Source organism: Solanum tuberosum, unplaced genomic scaffold, assembly GCF_000226075.1.
Source record: "Solanum tuberosum cultivar DM 1-3 516 R44 unplaced genomic scaffold, SolTub_3.0 scf00047, whole genome shotgun sequence".
Lineage (NCBI taxonomy): Eukaryota > Viridiplantae > Streptophyta > Magnoliopsida > Solanales > Solanaceae > Solanum > Solanum tuberosum.
In genome coordinates, this window is record NW_006238973.1 from 200,031 (window position 1) to 206,092 (window position 6,062).

The window sequence follows — 6,062 nt, forward strand, 5'->3', positions numbered from 1 at the left end:
TTGTTTGAAGAGTTGTTATAGAAATATTGGGACAAGTTGATAGAATAGTTTCTTTTTTTGGTGGTGGAATTGCTAGTGCTTGTAGTTATCATGTAAAGTTTATATGGGTGCTTTGCTTTTGAGGACTTTCACTTTGTGAGTTTTTCTTTATTGCAAGTGTATATAGGGTGGATCTAAAAGTTAAAATATGAGTTTTGCCAAATATAATAATTTAAAAAAAAAAATTAAAAAAATTACTTTGTGATTTTTTAAATTATTAATGGTGTATATATAGACAAAGTTAGAAATTTAGATACGATTTAAAAAAAATTATTTATTATGAATGAATATCAAATTTAGAAGAAAATATTTACTATTTCAAATTGTTATTTTTAAATTCAGAATCGATAAAATTAAAATTACGATTACACTTCCGAAAAAAATAAAAATTTGTATATTAATTCTAATAAGATACTTAAAAAGTAGAAAATAATAATATATCATAGTAAATTAAATTATATTAATTATATATATATCATTTATAATGTCCGTGCATAAAACTTTAAAAGTTCTTTCTTTTTCTACACTATTCTTTATTTTGCTACTGGGGTCTTATTGATAAGCCAACTTGCCGACAAAACTGCCTACTTATAATTTGTTTTGTAAGAAAAGATCAATGTATGATCACTCAAACATTTAATATTAACTTTTTTTTGTTTTGTGTGTGGGGGAGATTTTGGTAAATGAGAAATAGAAAGTAAAATATTTATTAAGTACATAATTGTACAAGGTGTAGATTGTTGAGAAAATATAATTGATCCTAGTCTTTCAAATTTCATTCTTTTAGATAAATCGAAATTCACAATATATATGTATAAGTTCAAAACTTAGATAAAGATCATTAAAAAATGTCATTTTTATTTAATAATATAATATTACATTCAATTTGACTAGACTCACACATTTAACCATAAAAAAAAAGAGTCTAAAACTAGGATACCATGACTTATTAGGATCGGAATTTCATTAATTTCGAATGACTTGAGCTTTTCGTGGCTCTCTTCTTTGATAAAGACAACTTTGTTTAGATGGTGATTAAGTTTTGTAATTTTTTTAAAAATAATTCGTCTAAAAGTTATACTGATTTGATTAATATGAATTTATATGATAAAATAATTATGTCTAAAGTTTTAACACTTCTTACAAAATTTAATTTCAATTCCAAAAATTAAATCTGAAATTTCTAATTATGAGTACGAAAATTCTTATCATTCCACTGCAATCGACGATTGCTATATTACTTTTCTTTTTCCCCCTAAAAGATGGGACTATGACAGTAGAGCACTTGCTCACCATTAGGAAAGTCCCTTATAATATATTGTAATTTTTTTATTGAAATTCTTTTTCATAAATTAAAGGTTAATTAGGCACTAATATTCCACACTAAGATTCACTTAAAGCTTTAAAAAAAACCCACTCTTAAGGGCCAATAATCCGTGTTTAGAACACTAGGACGATAGGACCACAAGAAAAAGGAAAAATACTTTTTTTTAAATATATATTCTCAGTGGCGGAGGCAAGCTTTATAACGAGAATTTAATATAGAGTTTAAATATATATGTGAAAAGTATTCAAATCAATTTTCTGACGAACAAATTTTATTTACACACTATATTGAGTTGTCATTATAAAATTTGTATCGGTCACCAATTTTATTTAGTGATAGATTATATATATGAAAAAATTATTAGCTATGAATGATTTTGCAACAGAACAACAAAGAAATTTATAGTTAATTTCTTTTATTCTTATCATAATAATAATTTTAGAAATTCAAGGCATCCAATATTAAAAATTTTAAAATAAATTTCTATTAAATTTAAATTTTAAATTGGTCCCTTTGTCTAGAATTTTAAATATATACAAACCAAACCACATGATTTGGTAGGATTGTACCACAAGATCATCTCTTTCTTAAGCAATATTTACACACTTTAGTTTTTTATTATTGAGAAAAGTAGGTCAAGTACTTTAATTAATAAAGAAAAAAATAGAGTACATTGAACAACATACATGATAACGAATTTGATGAAGTAATGAATGAGACAACACAAAAAAGAAATATTGCAATTTGCAATAGTAAGACAAAACAATTATTAAGCACATTCTATTTTTATTTCACGATTACTTAGTAGATCTAAATAAATTTGAATGATTAAGATGACATCTAACACTACCTCATTCATTTTCACCGCTAACTATTATCGTGTCGCCCTTACCATTCATCATCAACTACACCTTAATAATTATTTTTCAGTATTATTAACTATTATCATCCTCAGGATTATCGTCAATTACCGCATTTATTTATTTGCACCACTAATGTAATTTATAATCATTATCACAACAAGATTATTTACAATCATTACTACAATAATCACTAATCATAGCTGATAATAATTTATATATATTGTTAATTACTATTATCGAACACTATTGTTATTAATTGTTGCTATTATTCACAATAAATATCAATTACTATAATTAACTATTTCTTTGAGAAATATTTAATAATTTTTTAAAAATAAATTCTATTAAATGCAAATTCAAATTAATCAAGTCCAATACGGGAATATTAGTAGTAAAAAGAAGAAATTTCTGGAAATCATTATATAGAAACACTAATGAGGATGAAGTAGACTCCACTGTATAGTAAGTCAAAACTAATAAAAAAAGGAACAAGATTATGTAAAGCTAAAATCTGAAATAAGTTATCCTAATTTTTATAAAAATTATAATTTTGATCATATTGATTGGGAAATCGCTTGACCCACCATCCTTTTTGTATATTAATATTAAAAAATAATTTATTTCCATAGTTGTGGCTTATACTGTCAAACTATATTGTAAAACTATGTCCATATTACAGAATAGATAGATTTGAAAATTATTTATTTAAAAAAACATTTACAAATGATATTCTTGTGATGTTTTTTTTATTAGAGGTTATGATGGAAATTGAATATCCAATAACAAATCTTAAAATAATAGAAAAAAGTGGACTATAGCACACTGGACCAACTCACGTTATTAATAAGGTCATAACAGACTTTCATGAAAAATTTCGGCAAAAAACAAGCCGGAATTCAGAATCACCAAAAATTCATGGACTATAGCACACAAAAATCAGTAAAATCTGATTTTTCCTGCTTTGGGGCTCTTTTGAACTTGAAAATGCGCATGTTTGTCCCTCGGGATCAACTCACATCATTAATATGGTCTTAACGGACGTCCATAAAATATTTCAGCCAAAAACAAGTCGGAATCTCAAATCACCAAAAATCCATTGACTATAGCACACGAAAATCGGTAAAATCTAGTTTTTTCTGCTTTGGGGCTCGTTTGAACTTGAAAATGCGTCCGTTTTCACCTCGAGACCAACTCACGCCATTAATAAAGTCTTAACGGACTACCATGAAAAATTTTGGCAAAAAATAAGCCGAAATCCTGAATCACCGAAAACCATGGACTATATCACACGAAAACTGGTAAAATATGGTTTTTCCTGCTTTGGGCTCATTTGAACTTGAAAATGTGCCCATTTTCCCCTCGAGACCAACTCACGCCCTTAATAAGGTCTTAACGGACATCCATGAAAAATTTCAGCCAAAAACAAGACGGAATCATGAATCACCAAAAATTCATGGACTATATCACACGAAAATCGATAAAATCTAGTATTTTCTGCTTTGGGGCTCGTTTGAACTTGAAAATGCGCTTGTTTGCCCATCGGGACCAACTCACGCCATTAATAAGGTCTTAACGGACGTCCATGAAATATTTAGCAAAAAACACGCCGAAATTCTGAATCACAAAAAATCCACGGACTATAGCACACGAAAGTCGGTAAAACATGGTTTTTCCTGCTTTAGGGTTCGTTTGAACATGAAAATGCGTCTGTTTGCCCCTCGGGACCAACTCATGCCATTAATAAGATCATAACGGACTTCCATGCAAATTTTTGGCAAAAAACAAGCCGGAATCTTGAATCACCAAAAATCTATGGATTATAGCACACGAAAATCAGTAAAATCTGATTTTTCCTGCTTTGGGGTTCGTTTGAACATGAAAATTTACCCGTTTTCCCTTCGAGACCAACTCACGCCATTAATAAGGTCATAACGGACGTCCAAGAATTTTTTTAGAAGAAACCAGCCGAAATCGTGAATCACCAAAAATCCATGGACTATAACACACGAAAATTGGTAAAATATGGTTTTTCCTGCTTTGGGGCTCGTTTGAACTTGAAAATGCACCCGTTTCCCCCTTGAAAAAAACTCACGCCATTAATAACGTCTTAACATACGCCCATGAAATTTTTTGGCCGAAAACAAGTCGGAATCCCGAATCACCAAAAATACATGGACTATAACACACAAAAATGAGTAAAATCTAATTTTTCCTGCTTTCGGGCTCGTTTGAACATGAAAATGCGTCCGTTTACCGTTCGGGACCAACTCATGCCATTAATAAGTTCTTAACGCACTTCCATGGAAAATTTCAGCTAAAAATAAGATGGAATCTCGAATAACCAAAAATCCATGGACTATAGCACACGAAAATCGATAAAATCTGTTTTTTCTTACTTAGGAGCTCGTTTGAATTTGAAAATGCGTTTGTTTGCCCATTGGGACCAACTCACACCATTAATAAAGTATTAACAAACTTCCATGCAAAATTTTGGCAAAAATAAGCCGGAATCCCGAATCACCAAAAATCTATGGACTATATAGCACATGAAAAATAGTATAATCTGGTTTTTCCTACTTTGGAGTTCGTTTGAACATGAAAATTTACCCGTTTTCCCATTGGGACCAACTTACGCCATTAATAAGATCATAACGGACGTCCATGAAAAATTTCGACCAAAAACAAGCTGGAATCCGAATCACCAAAAATTCATGGATAGCACACGAAAATGAGTAAAATTTGGTTTTTCTTGCTCTGGGGCTCATTTGAATTTGAAAATGTGCCAGTTTACCCTTGGGGACCAATTCACGCCAATCATAAAAGTCATAACGGACGTCCATAAAATTTTTTGGAAAACAACAGCTGAAATCCTGAATCACCAAAAATCCACGGACTATAGCACACGAAAATTGGTAAAATCTAGTTTTTCCTTCTTTGGGGCTCGTTTGAACTTGAAAATACGCTTGTTTGCCCATTGGGACCAACTCACACCATTAATAACGTCTTAACAAATGTCCTTGAAAATTTTCGGCCAAAAACAAGTCGGAATCTCGAATCACCAAAAATACATGGACTATAGCACACAAAAATAGGTAAAATCTAATTTTTCCTGCTTTGAGGCTCGTTTGAACTTGAAAATGCGCCCATTTGCCCTTCGTGGACCAAATCATGCCATTAATGATGTCTTAACAAACATCCATGAAAAAATTAAGCCAAAAACACGAATCACAAAAAATTTATCGACTATAGCACACAAGAATCGCTAAATTATGGTTTTTCCTACTTTGGGCTCGTTTGAACTTGAGAATGCGTTCGTTTGCCGTTCATGACCAACTCACGTCATTAATAAGGTCTTAACGGACTTCCATGAAAACTTTTGACCAAAAACAAGTTTGAATCCCGAATCACCAAAAATCCATGGTTTATAGCACACGAAAATTTGTAAAGTCTGATTTTTCCTACTTTGGGGCTCGTTTGAACTTGAAAATGCACCCGTTTGTCCCTCGGGACCAACTCACGCCAATAATAAGGTCTTAACGGACGTCGATAAAAATTTTTGATAAAAAACAAGTCGGAATCCCGAATCACCAAAAATCCATGGACTATAACACATAAAAATTGGTAAAATCTGGTTTTTCCTGCTTTGGGGCTCGTTTGAACTTAAAAATGCGCTCATTTTCCCCTCGGATCCAATTCACGCCATTAATAAGGTCGTAATGGACGTCCATGAAAATTTTCGGCCAAAAACAAGCCGGAATCCCGAATCACCAAAAATCCATAGACTATAGGACATGAAAATCGATAAAATCTTATTTTTCTGCTTTGGGGCTTGT